Source organism: Eriocheir sinensis, unplaced genomic scaffold (assembly GCF_024679095.1).
Source record: "Eriocheir sinensis breed Jianghai 21 unplaced genomic scaffold, ASM2467909v1 Scaffold750, whole genome shotgun sequence".
NCBI lineage: Eukaryota > Metazoa > Arthropoda > Malacostraca > Decapoda > Varunidae > Eriocheir > Eriocheir sinensis.
Window position 1 is genome coordinate 62,501 of NW_026112110.1, and position 12,500 is coordinate 75,000.

General features: G+C 40.7%; 2 long non-coding RNA genes across 4 annotated transcripts in view; one reads left to right on the top strand and one right to left on the bottom strand.

Moving 5' to 3' along the window:
• Positions 1-4,396, top strand: part of LOC126994224 (uncharacterized) — a 4,840-nt gene extending 444 nt beyond the window's left edge. The window contains exons 1-6 of one of the 2 annotated variants that reach the window (XR_007748898.1): positions 1-51; positions 510-816; positions 1,286-3,478; positions 3,612-3,679; positions 3,882-3,949; positions 4,154-4,252. The exon at positions 1-51 is cut by the window's left edge and continues 444 nt beyond it. This is a non-coding gene — a long non-coding RNA (uncharacterized LOC126994224). Of the gene's footprint in view, positions 52-82; positions 817-1,285; positions 3,479-3,611; positions 3,680-3,881; positions 3,950-4,153 lie in introns of those variants that run through there. The other variant, XR_007748899.1, reaches the window with a different exon arrangement.
• On the bottom strand, positions 3,793-4,875 carry LOC126994223 (uncharacterized). Of its 2 annotated transcripts, XR_007748896.1 has the most exons (5): positions 4,719-4,875; positions 4,583-4,650; positions 4,379-4,514; positions 4,107-4,310; positions 3,793-4,038 (listed from the first exon to the last, which is right to left on the bottom strand). It is a non-coding gene; the product is annotated as an uncharacterized LOC126994223 (long non-coding RNA). The 2 variants fall into 2 exon arrangements; XR_007748897.1 differs by lacking the exon at positions 4,583-4,650.
• Positions 4,876-12,500: the final 7,625 nt, after the last annotated feature.

The following is a 12,500-nucleotide window of genomic DNA, read 5'->3' on the forward strand; positions in this document are numbered from 1 at the left end:
AATGGAGGAACGCGAGGAGGAGGACATTAGAAGCGATACAAAGCGTTACAGGTCAAAAGACTCCTGAATTTGACCTTGCTTTTGGCCACCTTCAAAAATAAGCTCGACCGTCACTTCCTTCAACTTAATATCAACTAGAGTAGAAATGCAACGTTTTGGAGCCTTCTGATTAATGTAAAATCACTTAGGTTTAAGGACAGACCACCTAGTCTGGACCATGGGGTCTGTGTGGTCTGATTTTCTATGGAAATCTATGTAAATTGATTCTTTCTTGGGAGTAGCAATTAGCGGGCTTTTTTTGTTGCTGTTGTTTGTGCCCTTGAGCTGCCTCCTTTGTTGTAAAAAAAAAAAAAAAAGTACTGGCGGGTGTGTCCTGGCCTGTGTGTGCCGCCGCGTACTTAAGTAACTTTATTTCAGGTTAGAAAATAACATAACACTGAAAAGGAAGGTGTGTGGATAATGGAGGAACGAGAGGAGGAGGACATTAGAAGCGATACAAAGCGTTACAGGTCAAAAGACTCCTCCTGACCTTGACCTTGCTTTTGGCCACCTCTTCTGGTTCTTTCATGGGGGGAGTAGGGATTAGCGGGCTTTTTTTGTTGTTTTTATTGTTTTTTGTGCCCTTGAGCTGCCTCCTTTGTTGTAAAAAAAAAAAAAAAAAAAGTACTGGCGGGTGTGTCCTGGCCTGTGTGTGCCGCCGTGTACTTAAGTAACTTTATTTCAGGTTAGAAAATAACATAACACTGAAAAGGAAGGTGTGTGGATAATGGAGGAACGCGAGGAGGAGGACATTAGAAGCGATACAAAGCGTTACAGGTCAAAAGACTCCTGAATTTGACCTTGCTTTTGGCCACCTTCAAAAATAAGCTCGACCGTCACTTCCTTCAACTTAATATCAACTAGAGTAGAAATGCAACGTTTTGGAGCCTTCTGATTAATGTAAAATCACTTAGGTTTAAGGACAGACCACCTAGTCTGGACCATGGGGTCTGTGTGGTCTGATTTTCTATGTAAATCTATGTAAATTGATTCTTTCTTGGGAGTAGCGATTAACGGGCTTTTTTTGTTGTTGTTTTTTGTGCCCTTGAGCTGCCTCCTTTGTTGTAAAAAAAAAAAAAAAAAAAAAAAAAAAGTACTGGCGGGTGTGTCCTGGCCTGTGTGTGCCGCCGTGTACTTAAGTAACTTTATTTCAGGTTAGAAAATAACATAACACTGAAAAGGAAGGTGTGTGGATAATGGAGGAACGAGAGGAGGAGGACATTAGAAGCGATACAAAGCGTTACAGGTCAAAAGAAGGACTGGCGGGTGTGTCCTGGCCTGTGGTGGAAGTTATTGTGGAAGAGGCGTGGCATAGCAGACTGGAGGAGGAAGGTTACACAAAGTTAGGTTTCGTTAGCTTAAGTTTATTTGGCAGGCAGTGCAGGGGATAGGCATAACTCGAAAAGTAGATATTTGCGATGGAAATGAGGTACAAAATCATTCAATTCACTAAATCTATCACCAGAAAAACATGAACCAAGTCAGAAAATCGTTGGTTGGGTGAAACGGTAAATTGTCCAACATTGATTTGGTCTGTTTTGTTCCAGTTTGTCCACTTGTGATCTTTGTGACTGGTACAAAATCGTTCAGTTCACTAAATCTATCACCAGAAAAACATGAACCACGTGAGAAAATCGTTGGTTGGGGGAAACTGTAAATTGTCCAACATTAGTTTGCTCTGTTTTGTTCCAGTTTGTCCACTTGTGATCTTTGTGACTGGTACAAAATCGTGCAGTTCACTAAATCTATCACCAGAAAAACATGAACCAAGTCAGGAAATCGTTGGTTGGGTGAAACTGTAAATTGTCCAACATTGATTTGCCCTGTTTTGTTCCAGTTTGTCCACTTGTGATCTTTGTGACTGGTACAAAATCGTGCAGTTCACTAAATCTATCACCAGAAAAACATGAACAAAGTCAGAAAATCGTTGGTTGGGTGAAACGGTAAATTGTCCAACATTGATTTGCTCTGTTTTGTTCCAGTTTGTCCACTTGTGATCTTTGCGACGTACAAAATCGTGCAGTTCACTAAATCTATCACCAGAAAAACATGAACCAAGTCAGAAAATCGTTGGTTGGGGGAAACTGTAAATTGTCCAACATTGATTTGCCCTGTTTTGTTCCAGTTTGTCCACTTGTGATCTTTGCGACGTACAAAATCATGCAGTTCACTAAATCTATCACCAGTAAAACATGAACAAAGTCAGAAAATCGTTGGTTGGGTGAAACGGTAAATTGTCCAACATTGATTTGCCCTGTTTTGTTCCAGTTTGTCCACTTGTGATCTTTGTGACTGGTACAAAATCGTGCAGTTCACTAAATCTATCACCAGAAAAACATGAACAAAGTCAGAAAATCGTTGGTTGGGTGAAACTGTAAATTGTCCAACATTAGTTTTGCCCTGTTTTGTTCCAGTTTGTCCACTTGTGATCTTTGTGACTGGTACAAAATCGTGCAGTTCACTAAATCTATCACCAGAAAAACATGAACCAAGTCAGAAAATCGTTGGTTGGGTGAAACGGTAAATTGTCCAACATTAGTTTGCTCTGTTTTGTTCCAGTTTGTCCACTTGTGATCTTTGTGACCAATGAGTAAAATATAGAAACAGTAAGCAAGTTGAAACTCTATGTGGGATATATATTTTGCAGCTGCGTCGGCGGGTGAACAACAGGCATTAAAAAGTTACTTGTTTATTAATTTCCGGAGAAAATACAACCTCCATGATAAACAGCATCACATTTTGTCCAAAGATAAGCATCAGCATCTCATAATTTGCAGGCTACCCTTTCATGAATAATCCAGGCTTTTCAGGAATTTTCAGATTTTTCACACTTTATATATTTGAATTATTAAAAAAACAAATTTAGTTAATATACCGTCTATTACTTCAAAGTATTAAACAACAAAAAAAATATTTCCCAACAGGTTAGGCCGAGTTTAAGGAACTTTCAAACTCGTGATATCCAGACACCTACCGCATAAATTAACAAAGAAAGCCCCACTGTGTTATATGGAAGAATATGTGATTTTCTGAGCCAAGCCGTATGATAACTTTTTTGTGGTATTTTGTTAGGTTAGGTTAGGTTAAGTTTAGGGCATCTTCAAACATATGATAGCCAGCACCTTATGTTATATATATCAACAAAGAATGACCTCACTTTGTTGTATAGAAAATTTCATCAGTAAGGAAGCATATATGAATTTTCTGAGTCAAGACCTATAGTAACCATTTTTGGGTTTTGTTAAGTTAGGTTAGGGTATCTTCAAACACATGATAGCCAGCAAGCCAGCACCTTATGGTATAAATCAACACAGAATGACCTCACTTTTTTATAGAAAGTCTCATTAGTAAGAAAGCATATCCATTTTCTGAGTCAAGGCCTATAATGTTTGTTTTGTTTTTGTTATGTTGGGTTAAATTTAGGGCGACAGAGAACCAGGTGGAGAGGTGGAATTAGAACCTTTACCGGGGCAGGATGGAGTACACTAACACCAGACTGGGAACCAGGTGGAGAGGTGGAATTAGAACCATTACTGGGGCAGGATGGGTACTAACACCAGACAGAGGACCAGGTGGAGAGGTGGAATTAGAACCTTTACCGGGGCAGGATGGAGTACACTAACACCAGACAGAGGACCAGGTGGAGAGGTGGAATTAAAACGTTTGCCGGGGCAGGATGGAGTACACTAACACCAGACAGAGGACCAGGTGGAGAGGTGGAATTAGAACCTTTACCGGGGCAGGATGGGGTACACTAACACCAGACAGGACCAGGTGGAGAGGTGGAATTATAACCTTTACTGGGGCAGGATGGAGTACACTAACACCAGACAGAGGACCAGGTGGAGAGGTGGAATTAGAACCTTTACCGGGGCAGGATGGAGTACACTAACACCAGACAGAGGACCAGGTGGAGAGGTGGAATTAAAACCTTTACCAGGGCAGGATGGAGTACACTAACACCAGACAGAGGACCAGGTGGAGAGGTGGAATTAGAACCTTTACTGGGGCAGGATGGGGTACACTAACACCAGACAGAGGACCAGGTGGAGAGGTGGAATTAAAACCTTTACCAGGGCAGGATGGAGTACACTAACACCAGACAGAGGACCAGGTGGAGAGGTGGAATTAGAACCTTTACCAGGGCAGGATGGAGTACACTAACACCAGACAGAGGACCAGGTGGAGAGGTGGAATTAGAACCTTTACCGGGGCAGGATGGAGTACACTAACACCAGACAGAGGACCAGGTGGAGAGGTGGAATTAGAACCTGTACCGGGGCAGGATGGAGTACACTAACACCAGACAGAGGACCAGGTGGAGAGGTGGAATTAAAACCTTTACCGGGGCAGGATGGAGTACACTAACACCAGACAGAGGACCAGGTGGAGAGGTGGAATTAGAACCTTTACCGGGGCAGGATGGAGTACACTAACACCAGACAGAGGACCAGGTGGAGAGGTGGAATTAGAACCTGTACTGGGGCAGGATGGAGTACACTAACACCAGACAGAGGACCAGGTGGAGAGGTGGAATTAAAACCTTTACCGGGGCAGGATGGAGTACACTAACACCAGACAGAGGACCAGGTGGAGAGGTGGAATTAGAACCTGTACCGGGGCAGGATGGAGTACACTAACACCAGACAGGGGACCAGGTGGAGAGGTGGGATTAGAACCTTTACTGGGGCAGGATGGAGTACACTAACACCAGACAGACAGACAGACAGAGGAGCAGGTGGAGGACATTGGGAAAGGCCTTTGTATTGCAGTGGACTATTAATGGCTGAAGATAATGATTGGTGATATGCTAATGAGAGTAATTATGTTTCAGACTGTCCCTGGAATCTACGGCTGAGGTGGTGTTGGTGGTGATGTCCAGTTCTCTCATCATCTGGGACTCCATCGATCATCATTGGGTGTTAAGAGGGAGTATTAACCCAGTAGCTGCGGGGATCATGTTTCTTAATGGTCCCTCTGAGTGAGAAAAATGAGAAAAAATCTTCAATCATAGTTCAATCAATAGTGTTTAGTATTTAGATATGTCAGACTTGATTCAAAGGCATTCAGATAGTAGTTTTTTCATTAGTTTTCCCATTCTTCATTTTTATTCTTGTTAATGTTAAAGTCATTCAGATTTTGTAGCTATAATTAGTTTTTCTATTCATTTTTATTCTTATTACTACTACTTTTTTTAAGGGCAAGAAAAACTGTGATGTACTGTTTTCCTATTTTTTATTTTTATTCTTGTTAATGTTAAAGTCATTCAGATTTTGTAGCTATAATTAGTTTTTCTATTCATTTTTATTCTTATTACTACTTTTTTTTTAAGGGCAAGAAAACTGTGAATACTGTTTTCCTCTTTTTCATTTTTATTCTTCATTTTTCTTTTAAGGGTAAAAAATCATAATTTCGTTTTATCATCCGTTTTGACACTTCCTGAGCCAGCGGTTGGACGCTTTATGTCTCTCCTTCATTCTACTGTCTTCTGCCCGATGCTCATCCAATCCCATCAGTGCCAAGTCTTCCTGTAAACACCTTCTCCATGTTTTCCTAGGTCTACCAACTGGTCTCCTTCCTTCTGCCTCCAATCTCTCCAAAACCCCCAGCCCTGTATCCTCCCCTGCTCTCTTTACATGTCCAAACCATCGGAGTCTTCCCTTCTGAGCACTGTTTCCAGGTCCTCTACTTCTGCCCAATGCTCATCCAATCCCACCAGTGCCAAGTCTTCCTGTAAACACACACCTCTGTTTTCCTAGGTGTAGCAACTGGTCTCCTTCCTTCTACCTCCAATCTCTCCAAAAGGGCAAGAAAAGCTGTGATATACTGTTCAGTTTATTGGCTTAGTCAGGCGTATAAAGCTCCAGGATAAATGTGCTCCCCATGAACTTGTACTGTTATAGCGAAACCAGATTGGCGAGATTGTTTTTGCGTTGGTTCCGGCGGGTCCTTTCCTCCCTGCTGTTCCGACTCACAGCTGCAACACTCTTCCTCTCATATGTTATTTATTTATTTACTTTTTTATACTTCCCCCTGAGCTTTTTAAGGGTATTTTTCAGTTAACCCGGTAGCAGCAGGGACCATGTTTCTTAATTGTCCCTCTAAGCGAGAAAAACGAGAAAAAATCATCACTCACACAAACCATACTAAAGCATTTGCGATCAGTTTATGCATCATCTATTTTGGGGGGTGTTTATATCATGGCACAAATTTGGCCCGTCGCTGCTACCGGGTTAAAGGACATATGCTGAGTATATTTCCTATCTAAAAACCGACCCTTTGCCAACATATGAGAGGAAACGATATGTGTTAAGACTGTGTGGCGGAGCAGCGGGGAGGAAAGGAACTACAGGAACCAATGTAAAGAAAAACGTCTCTAATCTTGTTTCACTAAAGGAGACATTCTGACACTTCACCGACACCTTACTAACACTTCTCTTTATTGCAGGGATGGAGACCTAAGGGGGCTATTACACTGGGCAAATTTTCCGTGGATCTTCAGGCAAACCACGATTTCCGCTGGCGTGGTTTTCTGATGTGTCCACGATCTTCTGAAGCTACAGTAGATTTCACCCAAGGATGACGGTATTACTCACCATCATCATCATCAGCAATAACAAGAAACAAATGAGAACCACACCAGCGGAAATTGTGGTTTGACTGAAGGTCCACGGAAAATTTGCCCAGTGTAACAGCCCCATAACCTTCCTGTGCTACTGAAGAGCTTAGTTGCCTCCTCCACCATTTCTCCACAGCTGGGAAGAAGACCGGATTTGCTGCCTCCACGCCTCCTCCACTTCTCTACAGCTGGGAAGAAGACCGGATCAGCTGCCTCCACCTCCACTCCGCTACCCCACCCACTAACTCTCACACCCTCCACCCGCTCCGAGCACCTCCTGTAAGACTCCTCAGCCGGCCCGTAGCTGGTAGAGAGCTGTTCATGTGCTAAGTCCGCAAGGCTCCCCAACTTATTTGATTTTGCTTTTTTTTTTTTTTTATAATTTTTTTCCCAGGCAGTTTGTGAGTGACTGTTTCTCCGGAGACTCTTTGAGGTATCGTTTTGTGTATGGAGGGATTTTTAATAAAGGTTTGGATTGCGAACATTCTTTTGATTTGTCCTGTAAACTAAAGGAGTGGGTTGACTTTCCCTTCCAACCCATCCCCAAAATATGAAAACTAGTCTGTCTTGCTATTACAGACCTCTTTGCTCATGAGTTTCCTCCCCCCCACTCCTCAACCAATGAAATCCTAAATATGTCTTTACTTAACCCGGTAGTAGCTGGGTTCATGTTTCTTAATGGTCCCTCACACAGACGATTTCATAATATATATCAAAGCATTTGTGATCAGATTATATATCATCGTTTTTTGGGGGTTATATCATGGTACAAATTTGGCCCGTCGCTGCTACCTGGTTAAGTTATACTAAGCACTGTTGGTGAAGGAGGAAAAGGCGAGTTTGGGGCAATGGCAGGTGGCTTGTGCAATGTAGTGTGGCTGCTTAGTTCCTGTCACCATGCCCAGTCCAGGTAAGAATGTTTGTGACTAAACTAGCAGTTGGAGACCTCAGCTGCAGGTTCACCAGACTCTCAAACAGCCCAGTCAGTTGCAAATATCTTGGCATGGTAACAATAGCTGGGCAGCAACAGCACTTGAGTCTGAGGTGAACATTGTGCTCTGGCAACCTGCTGTCACTGAGTATGGATAGCATATGGCTGCCTATGTACAGGAAACTTGTCAGTATATGTGAAATGCCAGAATTTGTTTTTTACTACACTCCCACGCGACCACTGCATGAAACGAAACACACGAGAAATTATCCAGACAAGGAAAGGTTTGCCGGCGCCGGGGATCGAACCCGCGACCAGTGTAACGGGAGAGCCACTCCTTTACCAGTCGGCCAAAGAGGTGCTCCCCTGACTAAGTGGGTTATGGGAGGCTCGCCAATCAGGCAAGTCAGCACTACATATGCAGGTTAAAAACTATTGATACTATGACGGACAACTGTTAATTTAAATCAAAGTTGCTGTTTAATAATTATAATCAGATCTTATAATACATATAAGAACAGCTGTCTGCAACAGTATTATTAAACTCAAAATTGACTATAATTCCCAGTTCTTGTCATTGTTTCCTGCACGTTATTGATGTCGATGACTGTTTCCTATGCGCAGGCTGTCACACATCCACAAAATCGGTCACGCCCTTGGACAGCAGGTTGCCAGAGCACAATAATGCACACCTCAGACTTGCGTGCTGCGGCTGTACCTATTAACCGTGCAGCAGCGACGGGCCAAATTTGTGCCATGATATAAACCCCCCAAAATAGATGATACATAAACTGATCACAAATGCTTCAATATATATTATGAAATGGTTTGTGTGAGGGGTGATTTTTTCTCATTTTTCTCGCTTAGAGGGACCATTAAGAAACATGATCCCCGCTGCTACCTCTCTCCCTCTTCTTCCAACTATTATTATTATTATTATTATTATTATTTCCATGCTAATATTGCCCTTATCCTATGTTCCTTCTCTTCCTCCTCCTTTTCCTTTTCTTCCTATTATTATTTCCATGATAATACTCTTCTTCCTTCTCTTCCTCCTCCTCTTCCTATTAATATTTCCATGCTAATACTCTTCTTCCTTCCCTTCCTCCTCCTCCTTCCTTCTTCCTCCTGGTGATGATGAGAATTTTGTCCGTTCTTCCTCCTCTTCCTCCCTGCTTCTTCCCTCCTTCGGTAAGTCCTGTTTCCTCTTCTATGTCATCTCTTCTGCAGCTTTTTTTTCCTCTCTCCATCGCTGAGACGCCACGGCACACCCGCTGGAAAAAGTCGACCAAACGAAAGCAAAAAAACAAGCAAAACAAAGAAAAGATGTGTGATGGGGTGAAAAGTTGATGAAGGCTAAGAATTGAATAGGTAATGGAAAAGAAAGGGAAGGAAAAGGAAGGAAGAGAGAAGGAAAGGAGAGAAGGGAAAGGAAATAAAGAAGGGAAGGAAAGGGAAATAAGGAAGGAAAAAAGGAAGAGAAGAGGGAAAGAAAGGAGGAAAAAAGGAAGGGAAAGAAAGGAGAGAAGGGAAGGGAAAGAAATGAAGAGGGGAAGGAAAGGAAGAGAAAAAATATTTGATGGGATGAAAAATTGAATAAAAGCTAAAAAAAGAAATGGAAGAGAAAAGGTTACCAGCAAAAAAAAGTTAAAATGAAAGCTAATATATGGGCAACAAAGCTAAAATATGGTGATTAAAGCAAAAATTGGGTAAAACACGTAAAATTGTAAATAATAAGACCATGAAACTAAAAAAAAGCTAAAATATAGGCCTAAAATAAGGTGATTAAAGTGAGAATTTGTCAAAACCTGTAAAATTGCAAATAATTAGACCATGAAACTAAAAAATGGCTAAAAATAAGGTGATTAAAGCGAGAATTTGGCAAAACCTGTAAAACTGTAAAAAATAAGACTGTGAAACTGTAAAAAAAAGAAGCTAAAATATTGTCCAAAAATAAGGTGATTAAATAAAAAAATTTGGTAAAACACGGAAATTTGTAAATAATGAGAACATGAAACTGTAAAGAGAAAAAGAAAAAAAATAGCGTCTTGCTTGTAAATGGATTAAAAACAAGCGTAAGAAAAGTTGGAAAAAAAATAGCGTCTTGCTTGTAAATGGATTAAAAACAAGCGAAAGAAAAGTTGAAAAAAAAAAAGACAAATAAAACCAAATGACATGAGAAAAAAAAAAAAAAAAAAAGTCTTGCTTGTAAATGCAATAAAAACAAGCAAAAGGAAAGTTGAAAAAAAAACGCAAGTCAATGAAAATAAAAGAGAAAATAAAACCAACTGAAAACACGAGAAAATAAAAAACAACAACAACAAAACAAAAAACGACAAAACGCGACAAGCCCCCAAAACAAACACGCAAAAAAAGAATAAAATAAAAATAGACTAAACGATAAAGAAAAACACCCACTGCCACATTCACAAACGTAATCCAACAACAAACACACGAACGAACGCACTATGAGGTCGTCGGTGGTGGTGGTGGTGGGGGTGGGGGGGGGGGAGGGTGTCACAAACGGCACACCACATTACTTTACAAGCGGAAACCAACAAACACACGAACAAACACACTGAGGTCATCGGTGGTGGTGGTGGTGGTGGTGGTGGTGGGGGGGGGGGGGGATCACAAACGCCCCCAATGGAAATAAAACACCAGAGCGTCTTCCACCGTGTTTTTTTTTATTATTTTATTTTATTTGTTTTAAACCATTTTTTTTTCATTTTATTTTGTCATCATCATCATCATCATCATCATCATATCAATCATTATATTTATACTTTTTTTTTATTAATTAATATATATGACACCTCCTAGCACTGAAAACTACAGCCCCGTAATAATAAATAAATAAATAATAATAATAATAATAATAATAATAATAATAATAATAATAATCTCTTACATAATCATCCACCTTAAAATACTCATCCCTTCGTTAAATTACATTCGTTTTTTTATACATATTTTTTTTCTAGCTTAACGCACTCACACACACACACACACACACACACACACACACGCGCGCACTAAACTTAAAACACATCTCACTCACTCTCTCTCTCTCTCTCGCTCCGCACCGATCATTTATTATTTTTTTTGTCTTATACTCAATGTTTATCGTGTATTGTTATTTTTATTATCTACAACAACGTGTGTGTTAGTACGTACGTGAGTATATAAAGTGACCAAACACCAGACATATAGAAAAGCCTGATACAGTCATTCTTTGGCCTGGAGGAGGAGGAGGAGGAGGAGGAGGAGGAGGAGGAGGAGGAGGAAGGGAAGGAAGGAAGGAAGCGGCTGAGAGGAAGAGAAAGAAGGAAGAACAGGGAGTAGGGAGGAGGAGGAGGAGGAGGAAGGAAGGAAGCAGCAGAGAGGAAGAGAAATGGAAAGATATGAAAAGAGGAAGGTGAAGGAGGAGGAGGAGGAGGAAGGAAGGAAACAGGAAAGAGGAAAAGAAATAGCAAGATATGAAATGAGGAGGAAGAAGGAAGGAAAGGTGGAGGGAAGGAGAGAAGAAAAGGAGGAGGAGGAAGGAAGGAAGGAAGGAAGAAAGGAAGGGAAGGGAAGGGAAGGTCTGAAGGATATTAAACAACACACACAAACGTTTAACTCAAAGTACGACAACACGAGGGACCTAGTGGCGATCTAAAGTCTTCCTACGTAGAGGGTTGACACTCGCCCGTCGACCCCATTATCGTCGAACGCCCTCCCTCGTCGTCTAAGAGGCTACCGAGAATGACTTTTTCCGACGGTATAAAAACGTACAGCGTCGTCGTCGAGAAAACGCCGCCGCGGACAAACGGTTTCAACTCGGCCGTTCGTTCGTTTGAGTTTTGTTTACGTTTTGTTTGTCGTATATCGTTTCTGCTTTTCTGTTTTGTTTGTTTACTGAAATGAATACTGAAGTTATGAGATGGAGGAGGAGGAGGAGGAGGAGGAGGAAATTCGTTGTTTTTTTAGAAAGTTAGGAAGAGGAGGAGGAAGAGGAAGAGGAGGAGGAAAGAGAAGGAGGAAAAATTCGTTGATGTTGTTATTCAAAAAGTGAGGAATGAAGGAGAGAAAAGAAATTGATGGAAATGAAAAAAAAGAGGAAAAGAGGAAGGAGGAGGAAGATAAAGACTTGTTGATATTATAAGAAGGAGAAAGAAGAGAGGAAGAGAAAGAAAAGAAAATAGAAAGAAAAGGAAGATGATAGAATGAAAAGAGAGAAAGAAAGAAGAAAGGAAAGGAAAAGGAAGGGAAAGAAAGGAGGAGAGAAAGGAAGAAAAGGAAAGGAAGGAAAAGAGAAGGGAAGGAAAAGGAAGATGAAGGAAGGAAGGGAAAAAAAAGGAGAAAGAAAGGAAGAAAAAGGAAAGAAAAGGAAAGGAAGAAGGGAGGGAAAAAAAAAAAATAAAAAAATAAAAATAAATAAAATCCTATGCATCTCAAACCTTACATTAGTACACCTGCGCGTGACCGAAACAAACAAACGAACGAACGAACAAACAAACAAACACACAAAAAAAACAACGCATTAAATCTTGACTCGTCGTCGTCGCCGTTCTTTTTTTTTGTTTTATTTTTTTTGTTTTATTATTATTATTATTTTTATTTATTTATTTATTTACTCTTAGCATTTTCTTTAATAATAATACTGTACTTTTTTGCTTGTTTTTTTTTCTCTCTATTAATTCATCATCGTCATCATCATCATTAATAAGTCTCTCCTATATTAGTCTTTGTTCGCTATCTCTAAAATCCTCGCTCACTCGCTCAATCTCTCTCACTCGCTCTAACTAGCTTGGTATCTTATCTTAAAACTACATCACACACACACACATACGCACACACACATAACCTTACGCACATACAATATTATACTACGTCTACATATACATTGGTACACGCACACACGCACAC